Source organism: Triticum dicoccoides, chromosome 7A, assembly GCF_002162155.2.
Source record: "Triticum dicoccoides isolate Atlit2015 ecotype Zavitan chromosome 7A, WEW_v2.0, whole genome shotgun sequence".
NCBI classification, from domain to species: Eukaryota; Viridiplantae; Streptophyta; class Magnoliopsida; order Poales; family Poaceae; genus Triticum; species Triticum dicoccoides.
In genome coordinates this window covers 734,979,004-734,986,725 of record NC_041392.1, presented here as the reverse complement: position 1 = coordinate 734,986,725, position 7,722 = coordinate 734,979,004, and positions in this window count along the sequence as shown.

Sequence of the window (7,722 nt, the reverse complement as noted above, 5' to 3'; positions counted from 1 at the left end):
CATGCGCAAAGTTTGCAGCAGAAAGGGCCACTTAACTTTATCGTAGGCTTTTTCAAAATCTATTTTAAGAATGACACCATTCAAGTTTTTCCGGTGAAGCTCATGTACAGTTTCATGCAGGAGACCGCTCCATCTAATATGTTGTGGCCTTTCATAAATGTTGTTTGACTGGGCTTTATGACATGGTCAGCCACCCCGTTCAACCGATTAGTTGCGACATTCGTAAAGATTTTGAAAGTTACATTCAGAAGGAAAATCGGTCGATATTGTTGAATACAATTAGCCTCCTTAATCTTGGGCAATAGAATAATTTCCCCAAAGTTTAAACGAGAAATATCAAGGTCTTCAGTATGTAGTTGGTTAAACAACGAAACCAAGTCTGCCTTAATCACGTCCCAAAAACATTGATAGAACTCTGCGGGAAAGCCATCTGGACCCGGAGCTTTGTTGTGTTCCATTTGAAACACCGCGGTTCGAATTTCCTCCTCAGAGAACGGGCAGGTTAGGAATTCATTTTCCGCTTCCGTAACTTGAGGGATGTCATGAGTAACAGATTCATCCAACTGAAAATTTGTCTCAGCTGAAGGTCCAAAAAGCTCCTTGTAATACTTAGTAATGAAAGTTCTAAGCGGTGCGTCCCCCTCAATTCGGCCTTCCTCCTGGTCAAGGGTGAATATGCGTTTTCTTTCTATGTCTGCCATTGGCAAGCATTTGAAAGTATTCCGTATTATCATCACCTTGCACAAGCGAATCCGCCTTACAACGTTGGTACCATTTAATCTCTTCCTCGCGTAATAGGCGGGCAATCTGCTCAATTAGATTGCTTTTTTGCTCAATCTCAACAGCAGACAGAGGCCTGACCTCCGCTATTTTATCAAGGGAATTAATTAACGTAGTTAGTCACAATTTTTTCTTTTTTGTAAATGCCAGCAGTATGCTTGGCCCATCCACGAAGGAATCGGCGCAAGGCGCTAATTCGATTGTTCCATTGTTGAATGGGTGTGTTACCATGAGGTTGAGGCGCCCACGCTTTCTTAACAAGGTCATGAAATCCCTCTTTAGTGAGCCATCCCAGTTCAAATTTAAACTGGTGATGGTTAGAACTTGGGATTGTTTTCCAAAATCGGTTAGCAAAGGAGCGTGATCCGATAAGGCCTCAATATGTTCTAGAGCCCGAACTGATGCTAGGGGATATTTATATTCCCAGTCCGTGGTAACTAGCACTCGGTCAAGTTTTCCAAATGTTGGCACTGATCGGTTATTGGCCCAGGTATACTGATGACCAGACATCGTGATCTCCCTCAGATCCAGGCTGTCAATAACAGCATTAAAGAGGAAAGGCCACCTAGTATCAAACCGGTCATTGTTTTTTTCCTGCTGATATCGAAGGATATTAAAATCTCCCCCTATTAACATGGGGTGGGGATTGTCTCGGCAGGTATTAACAAGTTCTTTTAGAAATGCAGACTTAAACTCCTCTTGAGCGGCGCCATATACAGCCATCAGACTCCAAAGGAAGTTGTTGGACTTATTTCAAAGGTGGAATTTTATATGATAATCCCCCTTTGACGTGGACAATAGTTGCAAGTAAGTAGAGTTAATACCTAGCAATATTCCACCGGACCTCCCGGTCAGCGGCAATACGTGCCATTCGTATTCCAAACCACTTGAGAAGTGGTCGAGAGTACGTGTTGGAAAATCATGTTTGCCCGACTCAGTGATAGCTACAAAGTCCAACGCATGATCCTTTACACAATTGGCAATGTGTTTGTGTTTAGCCAAGTCACCAAGACCTCTTCTATTACAAAACATGCCTCTCATGCTGAACCAATTTTCTGTTTAGAGACCTTCGCCTTCTTAGAAGAGCGCCCTCTTTTCTTTGCTGAGTTAGACTTGTTCTTGCGCACCGACACGACAAGCTCACAAAGAGTAGTGTCGCGTACAGTATTGTCAAGGTCTACTTCAGTCGTGTCTTTAACTAAATGAGAGAGAAGCTTGCCTTCATGATTGGCATCAGCATCCTCATCCTCCTCATCTGACATGGGAGCAACCGTAAGCCGGTCGAACTACACTTGTTTAAGAGCCTTAACCGAAAAATCTACATCTTTCTCATTACGTCCTAGTGACACTCCAAGTCTAGTGATATTTGAAGAAACTTTGGATTTGTCAAAAGACATAAACGATTTGCGAGAAGGGGTACCTTTGAAGTCGAGGTTGCGGACAGCCGTCCTACGCATGGCCTTCACCATAGAGTCCTCATCGGTGCCTGCAGAACCGTCAGTCCCGATGTAATGACGCCCGCTGCGCCTCAGCGGAGAAGGAGAAACATCGGTCGTCGAGCCCATCCCGGCGCCTCCGAGAGGCGGAGTAGTCTGTTGCGGCGATGAAGAAGACATCTCGGCGACCCCGAGAGGCGGAGTAGACTGTTGTGGCGATGAAGAAGAAGATTGTATGGGCTGATCCTCAACCTCCTCGAGTTCGGATGCCCATGTCCCCGTTGGTGACGGGAGAGTAGATGACATCGCTCGCAGCTGCGCCATGGCTGACTCCTGGCCAACTTGAGCGGGCGGGGAGAAGATCACTCCCTGATGCTACCTCTTGAGCACTGCGTTGGTTTTCCCTTGACGAGGAAAGGGTGATGCAGTAAAGCAGCGTAAGTATTTCCCTCAGTTTTTGAGAACCAAGGTATCAATCCAGTAGGAGACCACGCGCGAGTCACCTCGTACCTACACAAACAAATAAGAACCTCGCAACCAACGCGATAAAGGGGTTGTCAATCCCTTCACGGCCACTTGCAAGAGTGAGATCTGATAGAGATAATAATAATAATAAGATAAATATTTTTTGTATTTTTATTATATAGATTGAAAGTAAAGATTGCAAAATAAAATAGATTGAAAACTTGTATGATGGAAAATAGACCCAGGGGCCATAGGTTTCACTAGTGGCTTCTCTCAAGATAGCATAAGTATTACGGTGGGTGAAAAATTACTATCGAGCAATTGATAGAAAAGCAAATAATTATGAGAATATCTAGGCATGATCATGTATATAGGCATCACGTTCGCGACAAGTAGACCGAAACGATTCTGTATCTACTACTATTACTTCACACATCGACCGCTATCCAGCATGCATGTAGAGTATTAAGTTCATAAGAACAAAGTAACGGCTTAAGCAAGATGACATGATGTAATATGATATAAACCCCATCTTTTTATCCTCGATGGCAACAATACAATACGTGTCGTTTCCCCTATTGTCACTGGGATCGAGCACCGCAAGATTGAACCCAAAGCTAAGCACTTCTCCCATTGCAAGAAAGATCAATCTAGTAGGCCAAACCAAACTGATAATTCAAAGAGACTTGCAAAGATAAACCAATCATACATAAAAGAATTCAAAGAAGAATTAAATATTGTTCATAGATAATCTGGATCATAAACCCACAATTCATCGGATCTCGACAAACACACCGCAAAAGAAGATTACATCGAATAGATCTCTAACAGAATCGAGGAGAACTTTGTATTGAGATCCAAAGAGAGAGAGGAAGCCATCTAGCTACTAGCTATGGACCCGAAGGTCTGAAGTAAACTACTCACACATCACCGGAGAGGCCATGGAGTTGATGTAGAGGCCCTCCGTGATCAATGCCCCTTCCGGCGGAGCTCTGGAAAAGGCCCCCATATGGGATCTCTTGGGTACAGAAGGTTGCGGCAGTGGAATTAGGTTTTTGTGGTGCTCCTGGATGTTTGCGGGGTACGTGGACTTATATAGGAGGAAGAAGTAGGTCGGTGGAGCAACGAGGGGCCCATGAGGGGTGGAGGGCGCGCTGATAACCCACAAGTATAGGGGATCGCAACAGTTTTTGATAAGTAAGAGTGTCGAACCCAACGACGAGCTGAAGGTAGAACAAATATTCCCTCAAGTTCTATCGACCACCGATACAACTCTACGCACGCTTGACGCTCGCTTTACCTAGAACAAGTATGAAACTAGAAGTACTTTGTAGGTGTTGTTGGATAGGTTTGCAAGATAATAAAGAGTACGTAAATAAAAGGTAGGGGCTGTTGTAAGGTAAGAAACAATAAAGTAAATATAGTGAGTGTGGAGAAGTGGTAGTAGGAGTTGCGAAATTGCCCCTAAGCAATTGACTACTTTACTAGACCGATAGCAAGTATAATGTAGGAGAGGCCATTGCTAGCATGTCATCCCTGACTTGGAATTCTATGCACTTATGATTGGAACTATTAGCAAGCATCCGCAACTACTATTGTTCATTAAGGTAAAACCCAACCATAGCATTAAGATATATTGCCCCCCATTCAATCCTGTATGCATCAATTTCTATGCTAGGTTGAAGCTTCTGTCACTCTTGCCCTCCAATACATAGTCCTATCAACATACAACTAACCCTAGGGTGTGATCCACGTGCACAATCATATGATGGGCACCAAAGGACAGCAACATAACCATAAGCAAATTAAATCAATCATAGCAATTCATCAACCACCGATAGGACAACGAAAATCTACTCAGACATCATAGGATGGCAACACATCATTGGATAATAATATGAAGCATAAAGCACCATGTTCAAGTAGAGGGTACAGAGGGTTGTGGGAGAGTGGACCGCTGTAGATAGAGGGGGGAAGGTGATGGAGATGTTGGTGAAGATGGCGGAGGTGTTGGTGTAGATCGCGGTGATGATGATGGCCCCCGGTGGCACTCCGGTGCCACCGGAAGCGAGGGGGAGAGAGCCCCCCTCCTTCTTCTTCTTCCTTGACCTCCTCCCTAGATGGGAGAAGGGTTTCCCCTCTGGTCCATGGCCTCCATGGCATGGGAGGGGCGAGAGCCCCTCCGAGATTGGATATGTCTCTCTGTCTCTCTCTGTTTCTGCGTTCTCAGATTCTTCCCTTTCACCGTTTCTTATATTCCCGGAGATCCGTAACTCCGATTGGGATGAAATTTTAACACGATCTCTATCCGGAAATTAGCTTTATTGCAGCGAAAGAATGGCATCAACCGCCTTACGGGTGGCCCACGAGGGTCAGGGGCGCGCCCCTGCCTCATGGCCACCTCGGGCACCGTCTCGCATGGATTTTTCTTTCCAAAAATCATATATATTCCAAAAAAATATCCATCAGTTTTTATCCCGTTTGGACTCCGTTTGATATGGATATTCTGCGAAACAAAAAACATGCAACAAAATAGGAACTGGCACTGGGCACTGGATCAATATGTTAGTCCCAAAAATAGTATAAAAAGTTGCCAAAAGTATATGAAAGTTGAATAATATTGGCATGGAACAATCAAAAATTATAGAAACGACGGAGACGTATCAGCATCCCCAAGCTTAATTCCTGCTCGTCCTCGAGTAGGTAAATGATAAAAAAGATAATTTTTGATTTGGAATGCTACCTAGCATAATCTTGATCATATGTCTAATCATGGCATGAATATTAAGACACGGGTGATTTAAAGCAATAGTCTATCATTTGACATAAAAACAATAATACTTCAAGCCTACTAATAAAGCAATCATGTGTTTTCAAAATAACAAGGCCAAAGAAAGTTGTCCCTACAAAATCATATAGTCTGGCTATGCTCCATCTTCACCACACAAAATACTCACATCATGCACAACCCCGATGACAAGCCAAGCAATTGTTTCATACTTTTTACGTTCTCAAACCTTTTCAACTTTCACGCAATACATGAGCGTGAGCCATGGACATAGCACTATAGGTGGAATATCATATGATGGTGGAGAAGACAAAAAGGAGAAGATAGTCTCACATCAACTAGGCGTATCAACGGGATATGGAGATGCCCCCCAATAGATATCAATGTGAGTGAGTAGGGATTGCCATGCAACGGATGCACTAGAGTTATAAGTATATGAAAGCTCTAACTGAAACTAAGTAGGTGTGCATCCAACTTGCTTTTCATGAAGACCTAGGGCATTTGAGGAAGCCCATTGTTAGAATATACAAGCCAAGTCCTATAATGAAAATTCCCACTAGTATATGAAAGTGATAACTCAAGAGACTCTCTATATGAAGAACATGGTGCTACTCTGAAGCACAAGTGTGGTAAAAGGATAGTAACATTGCCCCTTCTCTCTTTTTCTCTCCTTTTTTTCTCTTTTGTTTTCTTTTTTCTCTTTTTTTGTAGGCTTCTTTGGCCTCTCTCCTTTTTGGGGGGGGGGCTTCTTTGACCACTTTTATTTTGATAACCTCACATGGGACAATGTTCTAATAATGATGATCATCACACTTTTATTTACTTACAACTCAATATTACAACTTGATATCTAGAACAAAGATATGACTCTATATGAATGCCTCTGGCGGTGTACCGGGATGTGCAATGATCTAGCGTAGCTATGACATCAAAAAACGGATAAGCCATGAAAACATCATGCTAGCTATCTTACGATCATGCAAAGCAATATGACAATGAATGCTCAAATCATGTATATGATGATGATGAGAGTTGCATGGCAATATATCTCGGAATGGCTATGAAAATGCCATGATAGGTAGGTATGGTGGCTGTTTTGAGGAAGGTATATGGTGGGTTTATGGTACCGGCGAAAGTTGCGCGGTACTAGAGAGGCCAGCAATGATGGGAGGGTGAGAGTGCGTATAATCCATGGACTCAACATTAGTCATAAAGAACTCACATACTTATTGCAAAAATCTATTAGTCATCGAAACAAAGTACTACATACATGCTCCTAGGGGGATAGATTGGTAGGAAAAGACCATCGCTCGTCCCCGACCGCCACTCATAAGAAAGACAATCAATAAATACCTCATGCTCCAACTTCGTTACATAACGGTTCACCATATGTGCATGCTACGGGAATCACAAACCTCAACACAAGTATTTCTACAATCCACAACTACCCACTAGCATGACTCTAATATCATCATCTTTATATCGCAGAACTATTGCAAGGAATCAAACACATCATATTCAGTGATCTACAAGTTTTATGTAGGATTTTATGACTAACCATGTGAATGATCAATTCCTGTCATCTCTCTAAATAGATATAAGTGAAGCAAGAGAGTTCAATTATTTCTACAAAAGATATGCCCACGCTCTAACAAATCTAAGTGAAGCAAAAGAGCATTCTACAAAGGGTGGTTTTTTATGTAAAGAGAAACAGGCAATCCAAACTTCAAATGATATAAGTGAAGCACATGAAGCATTCTATAAAGCCATACTTAAAAGATATAAGTGAAGTGCATAGAGCATTCTATAAATTAACCAAAGACTATCTCATACCAGCATGGTGCATAAAATAAAAATGAAAACTAAATGCAAAAGACGCTCCAAGATTGCACATATCGCATGAACGAAACGAATCCGAAAACATACCGATACTTGTTGAAGAAAGAGGGGATGTCTTCCGGGGCATCCCCAAGCTTAGACACTTGTGTCTCCTTGAATATTTACTTGGGGTGCCTCGGGAATCCCCAATCTTGAGCTCTTGCCTCTCTTCCTTCTTCTCACATTGAGACCTTCTCGATCATCAACACTTCATCCACACAAAACTTCAACAGAAAACTCGGTAAGATCCATTAGTATAATAAAGCAAATCACTACTCTAAGTATTGTTGCAAACCAATTCATATTTTGTTTTTGCATTGTGTCTACTGTAGTATAACTTTTTCATGGCTTAATCCACTAATATAAATTGATAGT